This window comes from Euprymna scolopes, chromosome 44 (genome assembly GCF_053919585.1).
Source record: "Euprymna scolopes isolate OS-2025 chromosome 44, ASM5391958v1, whole genome shotgun sequence".
In the NCBI taxonomy this organism is placed as follows: domain Eukaryota; kingdom Metazoa; phylum Mollusca; class Cephalopoda; order Sepiida; family Sepiolidae; genus Euprymna; species Euprymna scolopes.
The window spans coordinates 57,152,343-57,166,102 of record NC_136525.1 but is presented as its reverse complement, the minus strand read 5'-3'; the positions used below and the strand labels follow the sequence as shown (position 1 = coordinate 57,166,102).

The 13,760-nt window shown below is 39.9% G+C and overlaps 1 protein-coding gene across 9 annotated transcripts in view; it reads left to right on the top strand.

Annotated features, from left to right (window-relative positions):
- Positions 1–3,787: 3,787 nt before the first annotated feature.
- LOC145268863 (E3 ubiquitin-protein ligase TRIM45-like) overlaps positions 3,788–13,760 on the top strand; it is a 33,708-nt gene continuing 23,735 nt past the window's right edge. For 3 of the 9 annotated variants that reach the window (XM_080124579.1, XM_080124573.1, XM_080124575.1), the window contains exon 1: positions 4,480–4,731. The gene's annotated coding sequence lies outside the window, so the exon portion shown is untranslated. Of the gene's footprint in view, positions 3,868–4,479; positions 4,732–11,049; positions 11,196–13,397; positions 13,604–13,760 lie in introns of those variants that run through there. The other 6 variants (XM_080124578.1, XM_080124577.1, XM_080124574.1 and 3 more) reach the window with 4 other exon arrangements.

The following is a 13,760-nucleotide window of genomic DNA, read 5'->3' as shown; positions in this document are numbered from 1 at the left end:
CTTGACAAAGGTTTCCTTCTAGGGCAATTGCTCTTGACATATCCAAGGCCTTCGATAAGGTATGGCATAAGGGCCTTCTTCACAAGATTTCCAGCTACGGTATAACTGTAAATGTTTTGTCAATCATTAAATCATTTCTCTCTAATAGGTTCATAAGAGTAGTGGTTGATGGGCAGAAATCAGAGGCCCACAGTGTTAATGCTGGAGTCCCTCAAGGGCCCATCCTGGGCCCAACTCTCTTCCTGATCTACATCAATGATCTCCCAAAACACATACTATGCTATGACACGACCATCTATGGCAACACATCAAAGGCCGTAAATGACAAAGTTCTCTCTAATTCTCTCTCCTCTGATCTTGAGCGCGTGGTACAATGGGGGAAGAGGTGGCTTGTCACTTTTAATGCATCCAAAACCAAGCTTCTATCTTTACATCATCAACGCTCTGTTCCCCATCTGGCATCAATTGAAATTGATGGCTCTCGTCTTGGGGAGGCTCCATGTTTTGACAAGCTTCTGGCTTTGACCTTAACTCCTGATCTGAAATGGAACACGTACATCAAATCTGTTGCCAGGGATGCTGGGAAAATGGCGGGATCCTTCTACTGCTCCAGAAGATATCTCACAACTGATGCAATTCTCTATCTGTATAAAAGCCAAGTACGTCCAAGGATGGAGTACTACTGCCACATCTGGGCCGGAGCTGCTAAAAACAGCCTATCCTGCCTTGACAGAGTACAAAATAGACTTTGTGGCTTAGTGGGGGATGCCCTTTTCTCTTCCCTGCAACCTCTTTCCTACAGAAGAGACGTTGCGAGCCTGTCTTTGTTTTATCGTTATTTCCATGGCAGGTGCTCGTCTGAGCTCCAATATCTCGTCCCCCCCTTGCTAATCTTTCACGAGAAACGCCCGTCTGGCTGAAACTACTGTCAATAATTTTCCCCACTCTTTATCTATGCCTAAATCCAAACGTAGAATCCATGAACAAAGCTTCTTTCTTAGAACTGCACGCCAGTGGAACTCTCTGCCGCTAGTCTGTTTCCCACCTGACCACAACTTGGACGTCTTCAAGTCCAACATAAACAAACTCCTGACAAACCGCCCCCTTAAATAAGACACTCTATCAAAACCCCCAATACTAATGATTACTACAATCCTATCTCATTGATTACTGTACACGCAATAACCCTTATCCCTGAGTGGCCTTCGGGCCTTGATAAGTGGTGACCCTCATGTAAAAAAAAAAAGGTTTAACACTATCAACTAATATAGGATAAATAGTAATTTATTTCAATAAATAAATAACAAAATAATAATAAAAAAAAACACCAAATTCTTCTTGGTCAAATAACACGACACATCTATCTACACTCCTATGAATTCGTTTTTCTTCTGTGTATTGACATTCATATTAAAAACCCAACCCTCTTTTCTATTTATTTAAAAAGAAAATACAATTTTCTCATATATGGGTCATGGAATTGCATTCACTAGCAAAAGATCTAGCTAATTTGTATATTCTTTTAAGCATTAATTTTAATTAATTCCCTATTAGGTTTTCGGGTTTTTTATAGGATAATCATCTTTAGTTAACAATTACGTGTAATTATATTCATGCAGATATTCTACATGATTTATACTTGCATAATATTTGCGTAAAAAGTTTACAGTAAACACAAAATTGTTTCCATATATATCTATGTATATGTATATATTTTTGTTTAATCTATCTATCTATCTATCTATCTATCTATCTATAAAAGTGAACGTGTCTGTGTATCTGTGTGTGTGTGTGTGTGTGTGTGTGTGTGTGTGTGTGTGTGTGTGTGTACATTTCCCTATGCAATAACTTTGTCAATTTTAAGTCTACAGACGCGAAATTTGATATACAGGGTACTGAAATTTGAGAAAATCTTCGTGATCAGTTTTCGGCCAGAAATTTGTCTGTTAAGGGGGTCAAAGTTTAACGATTTGACTTTTGAGAATTGTACCAAACTCCTCCGACAATTTTGAGTCTAAACACTTGAAATTTTAGATATAGGTTCCTTGGACATTTTAGATATAGGTTCCTTGGACATCGATCTAACTTGATTTGAGCCCCAAACAATAAATGTCAAGGGTTCATAATAAGGGTCAAAGTTTAAAAAAATTTGACCTCTGCGGTCTCTACCAAATTACTCAGATAATTTCTGATCTAAACATTTGAAATTTGACATAAAGGGTATTCAGAGATAGGGCAAGCTTTTTCATTGGTTTGAGTCGAAAATTTTTAGTTACCAATATATAAATGTATGTATGTATGTATGTTTGCATGTCTGCCTGAAACTTTCGACAGAGGCGACGGATTTTACCAAGATCAGTATCGTTTTAAAGTTCGACCTTTCATACGACAAATATCGAAAAATTGGCTAAAAACATTAATATTTTCACCTTCAACTCGGCACTTTTCTACAGGGGGGTCGCTTTTTTCGCCAATATTTTTTAAAGTCATCCTCTCCTTCAGATTGTCTTGCCTTAATTTAAACATAAGTGACTTCCGGTTTGTTGGTGGTCGTAACAGCAAAGACGTCAGGCATTTTTCCTATTCTTTTCCTCCTTTGCGGTACGGGTTCGAGCCTGCCTTCCTCCTACCACTTTTTTTTTTTTTTGCTCAACATACACCTCTAAACACTCGGACAACGCCGGGCTGAAATGCTAGTAAGTAATAAACAAGAATGGCGTGATCGTGGCTCGGAGGCCAAGAAGGGATAGAAAGCTTACAAAACTTTCAATCTTTTAATTAAATGAGAATTTTCTAAGAATTTTAAAGCCATTCGACAGTTTAAAGGCTTTTAAAGAGTTACGAAGTAACTATTAGCAAACGATTAAAATTGCTTTGTTTTCAAAACAATAAACGGAATAAATAAAGCCTATAAACAGAAGATTTTATGAGAAATGAATATGCTTTTTTGATAACTGTAAATTGTAAGGTGATATGGCCTCGGTATTCATTCATCATATTCCCACAGTGAAAGTACAAAAAAATGTTGGGGGGTTTCTTTTAAGCAAATTTACAAATTATTTTTTGTCAACAGATGTTTAAAAAATAAACAGGAAAAAATACCTCCATCATCTAAGAATTAATTTAAAAATTACATTTTTTATACAAAAAACAAAAAAATGTCGATTTAGTGTTTCAACATTTGAACAACGCTCGTCTTAGTCTGGTGATTGCCGGCGAGTCTCAAAAGATTTTTAGGGTCGCTCAGTTTCTGATACAACGTAAGTAGATATAGAAGTTTGTGGTGGTTTAACGATGAAACTTGTTATAACTTAGTGTATTAATGTGATTTTTAAGTAAAAATAATGTTTATGTTTGAATATAAATTCCAAAACTCCTTTCACTCTAAATAATTTAGGTGACTGAAATAGGAATCTCATTAGTCACTGAGCAAATATACGTCAAATTCTATTTAAATTCTTTAATTTCCTGATTAGTAAAAACATGATCCACAATATTCGCTTTGCTACTAATATCAATTTTTGAAGAATAATTAACAGGAAAGCGACCAAACATGGTTAATTTAAATAAAAATTTTAATCACATAGTTACATTTTCAATGATTAAATTTTACTCATTTACAATTAGTGAAAGATTTCTAATAGACCCATATTGTTCATTTCATAATGTAAACAAATTGTTTATTTAAGCGAGATACTAAACTTGACCGAAAGCAGTTCCTTTTAATTGTAGGGGACTAAAAATTAGAGGACACCGGGGAAGAGTAATCTGCCCCTTCTCTAAGGCTGGTTGGTTTTTCCCTTTGGTCACGGGCAGACGTGTTGCCTTTCCCTCTCAAGAAGAGGAGAACCTTCGTTCCACCACGAGGTGAGCTCTGAGAATTTTTTCCACCAGTCGGTGAGTCTTATCGAACTGTCGCTATTGTATTGTGTTTTATTGTTGTTTAAACGTTTTCAGTGTATAATAAATGTGTAAACGTAATTGGGCAATTGTGTTTATTCATATATTTTTTGTTTAGTTAAAACTAACATAATAATTACATGGTTCGAGGATATTAGGTGAAAATATATATCGCAATTTATACAGAATCTAAGCGATTAATGCCTGTAGTGAACCGGTATTTTCATTGATAAACGCACAGATAAAATGGACGTACCTTCAGAATATTTGTCAGGTGGAGGATGTATCTTTAGAATATTTGTTCTCGTTTCATAATGTTTGACATTTCTGTTTTAAACGACATTTTCTTTTCTCTCTCTCTCTCTCTCTCTCTCTCTCTCTCTCTCTCTCTCTCTCACTATCTATCTATCTACCTCTCTCTCTCTCTCTCTCTCTCACACACACACACACACACACACACACACACACACACACACACACACACTTTTCCCCTCTTTCATCCTTTCTCTCTCTCGCCTTTTTTCTCTGATGTATGTGAATATTAGATTTCCTCGAAAAACACTTTTATTTACTTTTATTCTCAGAATTTGAACAGAAAATCCTGGTTTCACTTTGCATTTACGTATCATCCAATTAAATCGCAATCATATTCTGGCGTCACGTATTTTAGTTCTAAGACCTCAACTACTGTGTACAAATTCATTTTCATCCGGCCAGCGAAAAGGATCTTCCAGAAGAATCGAGCACCATCCATAGACTCACCTAACACGACGCCCCCGCCTCCGTTCAAAAGGATTACCCTTTTCTACTCTGATGTCGAACAAATTTAAGGTAACACATTTTTCTCATTTAAAAAATGTAAGTAGGCTATGCATTTATTTCAACACGGTCCGTAAGTTGCACAAGTATTCAAATTACATTCGTTCGACACTTGAGATGTTTACGGATTCAAAATTACCCCCATTAAACGAAAATAACCGTTAAAATCCCAGGAAACAAGTAGTTTCCAAGATATAAAGTAATTATCGTTTTCTTAGAACTGCACGTCTGTGGAACTCTCTACCGCTTGCCTGTTTCCCACCTGACTTCAACTTGGATGTATTCAAGTCCAACATGAACAAATTCCTGATGAAACGCCCTCTTAAGTAATGACACTGGTGAATCACTGGTGGTGATATTTTCCCATATAAAATAATGGCAACATCGTTACAAAGAAAAACCACCTAATTAATTAAATCAAAATTAAGCATAACAATATAATGAAAAAGAGATATATCAAAACGCGCATGGGTATGATGAAAATACTATACCAAAATGCTTAAACAACCAGTCCAGTGGTTATTTAAATTATCGGTTAGTCACAAACATAATTTTACATTTTTATTTATATAGAAGAAGATATATATATACACATACGTATACATTCCATATTTTAAAATAAATACGATTTTTATACCTACGTAAACTAGTATTCAATGCTTATGCACTCATCAGTGTAGGTAGCAATAATTATTGATGGATGGTCAGAAGATTCAAAGCCAATCAACAAAGTCATCGTTGACTTTGCCGGCTAGCGTCTTTCCTCCAGGCCACCAGCAACTAACATGATATTCTTACACCCCTTTTTCGTTACTTTTTACACATTCTAATATCGATATCTGATTCGATTCTGAACCAAATCTAAAATCGTTTACATTATTGAAAAGAACACTAGCTACATTTTGTCATGACCGCATTGCCCCCTTAAGGGAACACTTTGAGATTCGGAAACTCTTTAATTGTCTTACACGTTCAATTTTAAAAGAGAATCAAATTTTAGATTTTATTTCGATAGTCTAACATTGGTTTTTATAGGGAACACACAGGCATTACAAAAATGTAAAAAAATAGAGAGATACAGGGGAAGAGAACGTGGATGAAATTATATATACACACATGCATATATATATAAAAATGAAACGTCTGGTTTGTTACTTTTTTAAAAACTAAAAAAACTACTGAACCAATTGCTTTGACATTTTGGTATAGTATTTGCAGTTTACTCGTGCGTGTTTTTATATATTTCTTTTTAATTATAACATTATACTTAATTTTTATTTAATAAATTAGGTGGTTTTATTTGTTACGATCTGGCCATTTTTTATTTGGGGAAAATCACATCACCGCCCACCGTCACGTGACATCACTAAAAGGAACGTTTTGTCGCGCTTCATACTGTGTTTACAATATTTTAAATTAATCACATGTGGTCGCTTTCCTGTCAAATATTCATCGAAAATGTCGACATACCCAATGTGGACGGTGAGTTGGACGTATGTAAAAAAAAAAAAAAAATACTAAAAAGATATGCAAAATTGATTTTATCATTTAAAATTAAATTATTTCAAAAATAAATAAAGTACGATTGTTGAATGTTATTCTTTCCATCAAATTCGTTTTTTAGGGGTACAATAAAAAAAAAAACGATCAAAACGGAACGAAAAAAAGACGGACGTAAGCGAGATTGCACTTAAGTTTTAGACTATAAGAAATAAAATTAGAAAAAACATTTTTTATAACTTTTCAGGTGGAGGTTCCATGTTTCACTTATAACATTGTACTAAATTGAATGCGAAATATATTGAATACTGAACCCTCACGTGAAGTTATAAAGAATGTTCTTTCAAATTTTTTTTATGACCTGTAACTTTAGTCTGGAATAACAGGAAAAAAAGAAAAGTGAAAATTGTGGAATTTAGTGGGGGAGGGGATCTCGCCAACGCCTCCCCCCTCCTAAAAAAATCGAAAAGAACCTCTCTCAACCATACGGGCAATAATTTGATTTCGTATTTCCAATAAGGGGAATAGATTTGTAATCAGAGTTTTTTTTTTCTGTCTGTTTCGATTTACTCAAAACCGCACACACCTCGTCTTCTCATGTATCGTTCTCTTCTTCCTCTTCTACTTCTTGCTCTTTTTCTTCTTTTTTCTTCTCAGTCGTCAGAAGCGTCGTCTTTGTCTTGACTACGTTTTTCCTTCTCCCTTCTTGCTCACAGTGACCCGTTTTTATGCTAAGCTGAACTCTCGTGTGTGCGAGAGAACACGAGATTTTGCGTGATTACTTGGCAATATTAACCAGCCGCCGCCATCTTGCCATTTTTCTTTGGACATGCCCGCTTTGCAGAGTGCACACCTCGAGCGTTTGTCAGGTAAGCCCGTCTGTTCGCAATTTATTACACACTCCCCCCTGATCTCATTATCACAGAAAGAGCAGGGAGGCGGTGGCCTTTTTCTTCGAGTGCTTCTTCGGAGAGGGGGATTCGGGGCTTCATCATCGTCTGCACTGTCTTCCGTGACACGAAGGTCGGCGAACCTAAAGCTGAGCATCGCAGTATCACTGTCCGGGTCTTCATCATCAGCAGGAGGGTCAGTACTTTGAAGGCTACCACTCTCAGTGTCGCTGTGCATTGAAGCTGTCATGAACCAGAATGATGGGTCGCTGGTCACGGATTCAATTTCACTATCTTCGTCAAGCGGCAGTTGCGTTTGGAATACTGATCTTAAGTCTTTAATATGACGAGGTACTCCATCAACTTGCACCGCCTGCAGGCTGATCACTTCAGTGACATGACCGGTTCCGTAGCGAGTCGTGCACTGGCCTCGGGGTTTTTTAACCCAGATGACATCTCCCTCTTTTATGTTCTTTTGTGGTGGCTCCGGTTCGGGTAGTGAGCTGCTCTCCAAACCTCTCACCCTGACACGGTATGTATGTAGCGCGTTGGCTGGCGCGGTGGAGGGTGAAACATCGTCCTTAGGGGTGACGTTGTACCAATAGACTGCTTCAGGTACCGTACACCCCTTCCGCACTGCGATTATCTTAACAGTTCTGTGATTGCGCTCAATAATCCCGTTTCCACTGGGAACATGGGCACACCGAAAACGCAGATGGACACCCCAGCCATCTGCAAACTGTTTATACGGCTCACTAACAAAAGCGGGGCCATTGTCGGTGAGTATCTCAGAAGGAGGGCCACGCTCGAGGAACACACCTTCCAACTCATGGATAATGGCAGCCGCGTCCTGCCGGCGAAGGCGCCGCCACAATGAAAACCTAGATTGTCCACAGTCGATAAGCGTCAAAGAATGCCAGCGTCAAAGAATGCCTCCCGTTGTAGTGCGTTATGTCCATCGCAATCCTATCCCAATTACGCTTCACACTAAGTATTCCCTTCTTCCACCGGACAGGTGCTGGGTCGATCGATCGGCAGGTGTTGCAGCTTCCCACAACAGATTTCACAGCCTCCGAGACACAGAGGGATCAACCAATCTGGCGAAGTAAAGCGTTCGGTTTACACCGGGGTGCCCGCTTTGGCAATGGACATCATTAATATGCTCCGGGCTGAGTCTATGTCCCACTGCAGCACAATTTACAGGTGCTGACTCATTCACTTCTTTTGGCAGGTCTAGCCAACGGCGTGGCACTCTGGTCAGACGATCCGCCTGATTCAAACAGGACTGCACCAGTGTCACATCTATGACCAAGTCGTATTCCTTAGTGGTTTCGGTTAGGGTAGCAAGCCGCCTCCGGATCAACATTTCGGCCGACGCCTTCGTTGTCAGACGTGCTTTTCCGTTCAAGGCATTGGTCATCCACCGATGCACACACGTGGAATTCGTGATGATGTGAAGGATTCTAGCCTGCCACTGAAGCGCTAGATTGACTCCTTTCAGTGTAGCATCGAGTTCAGCTAGGTTTATATGCTTGGCGTCATTCTCCGGCCGAAGCCAGCAGGCATCTTCTATTATCCTTCCGTCGACCGCCAGAGCAACGCCAAGGGCAAGTGAGCTGGCGTCTACCCAAACTGTAAATTCACTCCCATCGACGCACCAGCTCCCCCGTACAGGGTCATCATTGGTCACTCTGGCCACAACTTCCACCAGCATGCTTCGCAGGGCAGGATCATGCACCTCATCGTCCCATCCAGTTGACATAGAAGTTGCCCGTCACTTTATGGCCGCTACAGCCACTCGGAGCCACCCACACACAGGGAAGTGACCCACCAATTTTCCGCAAATGGAAAACGTGCTCCGACGTGTGATGGTAGATGGGATTTCCGGGATTTCACCACTCCTTCCCCATTGAAGGCCATCTGCACTTCCACTCACCTGCAGTCCGAGCACTTTCGCCCCGTCCTGTAGCCGCTCCGGCTCCTTGCACGACAATCCAAAGTGCTTGAAGTGTTCTTTGACCGCCTGGGCAGACAGGAGGCTCTCATTGACAAAAATGTCGTCTATATACGACGATGTCGCATGTTGCACCGCTTCATCTTGATGCCGGATCGCCTGCATGATTGCTGTCATGATGTTAGGGGCTACATTCAGGCCGAATCCTAGCCTGGTCAAGCAATAGCGAGTTCCTTTGATCACCACCGTCTGGAACGGCCACAGCGATTTCTCAACACGTATTTGCAAGTACGCTCTTCGCAAGTCCAGTGTGGCTGCTCCCGCACCCTGCCGCTGCCACTCCCGTAGTTTATGAGCACAGACATCAGCCCCCGCAGTGTGTGGGTCAACGTATTCATTAAGTTCCCGGTAATCAAGAACAGGTCGAACTTTCTGCTTGTTCTCTTGTCTGACAGCCATCAGGGGAATTAGCCCCCGCGGGGGCCCGAGCTCATCCTCTGGGTATGGAACTAACCAGCCATTATCCAGCCACACTTGAAGTTCTGCCTCGTACTGCCCCCTAAGCCACGCAGGAGGGGGATACTCTGTAAGTCGATTCCGCAATGACACTGGTGGCTGGTTGCCTGCCCATTTCCAGGATGCTGTCCAAGTGTTTGTGCCCTTATCGTATTCTGCATGGAAGTCGGGCTCATCGAGAGTGATTGCTGCACACATTTGTTTGTTTGGTCGAGAGAAGCTTACATCACCGGCGCCGTTCATAGTAATTCCGCCTAGCTGTGTGATAGCGTCCATTCCAAGGAGAAGGTCATATCCGAGCAGCTCCCCATCGACCACTAACACCGTCACAGCAACCGGAGAGCCATTGCCAATGCTGATATGAACAACGCTGACCCCACAACACACCAATGAGCCTTGGCCGACAGTAAGTACAGGGATCCTTCGTTTCTTCCATGTGGCGCAATATTCCTTTCGAAGAAGGGTTTGGGTACAGCCGGTGTCAACCAGCGCTGAACGTTCACATCCATCAACTTGAACTGTTACTGCAGGCAGCGCTTTGTTCAATGCCGCGTTGGGGAGGGTGCTAGCGCTGCGGCGTCCTCCCCTTGCCCGTTTCCCGGACAATTCCGCACTATGTGGCCTGGCTTATTGCATTGGTGACACCGTATTACTTGTCGTGCTCCATAATTAGGGGTGCGCCTTGTACCGCTTTTGCAGTCTCTGGAAAAGTGGTTGGGGCCACCACAGGTATAGCATCGTAGACCCTTCGTTGGCAAGTCCAGAGTGTCAACAGCTGCGGAGACTAGTTCTTGATCGTCTTTCAAGATGTTTCGTGCTCTCGCCAATAACTCCTCCAATCCAATCTCAGTGAGTCTTGACGATGCTTGCAGCAGTCGACTTGCCTCATCCGGAAGTCCCGACAAAAAGGTGCATGCCAATATGCGATCACTTGCACCGCCAAAGGGAGTGGCAAACTTTTTCAAGTCGGCCATATAGATATCCACTGTCTCCCCCGGCCCAAGTCGGCGTTCGGAAAACTGCCTCCAGGCGACAAAAGGGTCTGTACCAAATGCCCCGTATAGCGCTTGTGTAATCTGCTCCATGGTCGGATCCTCCCCTAGCTGCTGGTACACGGCATAAGCCCCTTTAGTGAGTCTCAATGGGATAACCATAGCTGGGTCTTTAATCTTGCACAACCGGCAAATGCGCTCAGCCTTTTCCAGCCATTCGACCACCGAGGGACCAGTGGGGGAGCCATCGAATTCCGGAATTAATCTGATGTCCAATTTCTCCATACCAAAGCCGAAATAGCTTGTAATCAGAGTTTTTTTTTCTGTCTGTTTCGATTTACTCAAAACCGCACACACCTCGTCTTCTCATGTATCGTTCTCTTCTTCCTCTTCTACTTCTTGCTCTTTTTCTTCTTTTTTCTTCTCAGTCGTCAGAAGCGTCGTCTTTGTCTTGACTACATTTTTCCTTCTCACTTCTTGCTCACAGTGACCCGTTTTTATGCTAAGCTGAACTCTCGTGTGTGCGAGAGAACACGAGATTTTGCGTGATTACTTGGCCGCCATCTTGCCATTTTTCTTTGGACGTGCCCGCTTTGCAGAGTGCACACCTCGAGCGTTTGTCAGGTAAGCCCGTCTGTTCGCAATTTATTACACAAGATTTACTAGGACTTTGTATTAGAAAGTGAGCACCCCTTAAAAATATTTCATTATTGAAGTTTTTGCATTTTGGTTAAATTTGTTAGTTTGCAATCGCTGATAATCTACTGAAAGAAATTGAAGAAAAAAAAGACGAAATTAGGAAGATTGGTACTCTTCCAGAATTTGCAGTAGGTTTTTGTCATTTTATATTAATTGTATTTCTACTTTTTTCCAGTTTGTTTGTTTTGAAATACGTCTACATCTGTTACTTTGCTCGGCTTCTCCGGTGACTGCCGGTCAAGCCCGAATCATAATTGATGGAAAATCCCGAGGATCTGGGTCAAGTTATGCAAAAGTACCAAAAAATATATGAGGTTTTTCATTGTACAGGTCTGCTGATAAAAAGGGCGCTTCTTCATTATTGTAGTGAAATCGGCCAGCTGAAAAGTTGATATTTAATTTAAAAAAACAAACAAACAAACATGATAACTCCTAACATTGTTTGTCAACCACTACAATAACCAATGTAATATACCTAATTGTCGTGTACCAATTATTTCGATCTTCAATGATTACATGAAAAAATGATTGTGGCTATGTTTGTTTGGTCACGTGACATGTGACGTACACACAAGCTAAAATTTCTTCAAAAACTATTTCATTTAATCATTGGTTGCTCCCTCATCGTTTTTCGTAAGTTTTGGCTATTTTCATTACTGTGACATGGCAATTCAGTAGATACTATTGGTTTCACTTGAAAATCAATATTTCGATTAGTTAATTAGCAACAATAAAGAAATAGCACCAAAATGTTTACGCATATTCTCATTAATTATATTTGAAAGCAATATATTGTATTTTCTTGGAATAAAACAAAGACAACAGTTTACTAAACTAGTTCTTTTCTTTGAAAACTTATCCTACAACATTTTTACATTCTTTTCATCTTTCTTTCTTTATTCTGAATTATCATTGGTTTCCCACTTATTTTGTTGGTTTATTTTTTAAACAGTTTTCCTTTCAATGTTTCCATCGGTTTATCTTTGATAAAACACTATACTTACATCCAAAAAGAAAATCGGCGACATTTTTGTACTTTTCGAGATTTTTCAGTGCCTGTTCACATACATGTCTATAGTAACATTTAACCTTCATGTTTTCCCTTCTGTCAACCGTCAAGAAGAACAGGCAGTGAATGTACATTGTATGATTTAAACAGATATACCATTTTAATATAAATATTGCGCTTCACAATTCGCTTGGCGTTTGTAATAACCATTAACACGGTTCAGGGACAATTTTTACATTTGTGTGACTTACATCTACACCATGATATCTTCTCACATGGACAAGTATATGTTATGTATACTACAGTCGGAAAATCAGACAATCTCTACATCTGCACAGAAAAAAAAATGACACCTCAAAATATTGTGTATCCAAAAATATTGAGAACATAAACATAAGACATATATTTTGTCTTTTTCGTTTTTGTGTTCCATTTAAATAAACTGAGCCACGGCAACGCGTAGCCGGATACGGCTTTGTATATATATATATATATATATATATATATATATATATATATATATATATATATATATATATAGAGAGAGAGAGAGAGAGAGAGAGAGAGAGAGAGAGTAGGTAAAATATATATCGCAATTAATCTATACAGAATCTAAGCCTGTAGTGAATCCTAAGGCTAAATGCCTTTAAAATGGCATTTTCATCGATAAACGCACAGATAAAATGGACGTATCTTCAGAATATTTGTTAAGTGGAGGATGTGTCTTTAGAATATTTGTTCTCGTTTCATAATGTGTCACTGAATTAAAATATTTTTGTTTTAAACGGCTTTTTCTTTTCTTTCTCTCACTTTTCCCCTCTCTCACCCCCCCTCTCTCTCTCTCTGATTTTTTTCTCTAATGTACCTATTTACAATGCCTCCCCACGGGACAGAGTTGACACCAGGGTCGTTTTTTAATGTGGAGAAAAGGTACAAAAATAAAAATTGTCTCAGTCGTGAAGGATTTCTCCTCCACTGAAAGAGAACGAGAAATGGAAGTGCTGCATCTGAAGAACAGATACTACACTTTGATCTTGGCCAAAAGGCGTGGGCATTAGATTTCCTCGAAAAACACTTTTTTTCTCAGAATCTGAACAGAAAATCCTGGTTTCACTTTACATTCAATTAAATCGCAATCATATTCTGCTGTCACGTATTTTAGTTCTAAGACCTCAACTACTGTGTACAAATTCATTTTCATCCGGCCAGCGAAAAGGATCTTCCAGAAGAATCGATCACCATACATAGACTCACCTAACACGACACCCCCGCCCCCGCTAAAAAAGGATTACTCTTTTCTACTCTGATGTCGAATAAATTTAAGGTAACACATTTTTCTCATTTGAAAAGTATATAAGTAGGCCATGCATTTATTTCAACCCGGTCCGTAAGTTGCACATGTATTCAAATTACATTCGTTCGACACTTATTATGTTTACGGATTTAAAATTACCACAGTTAGAGGCTTTCGAGGGTGCTGA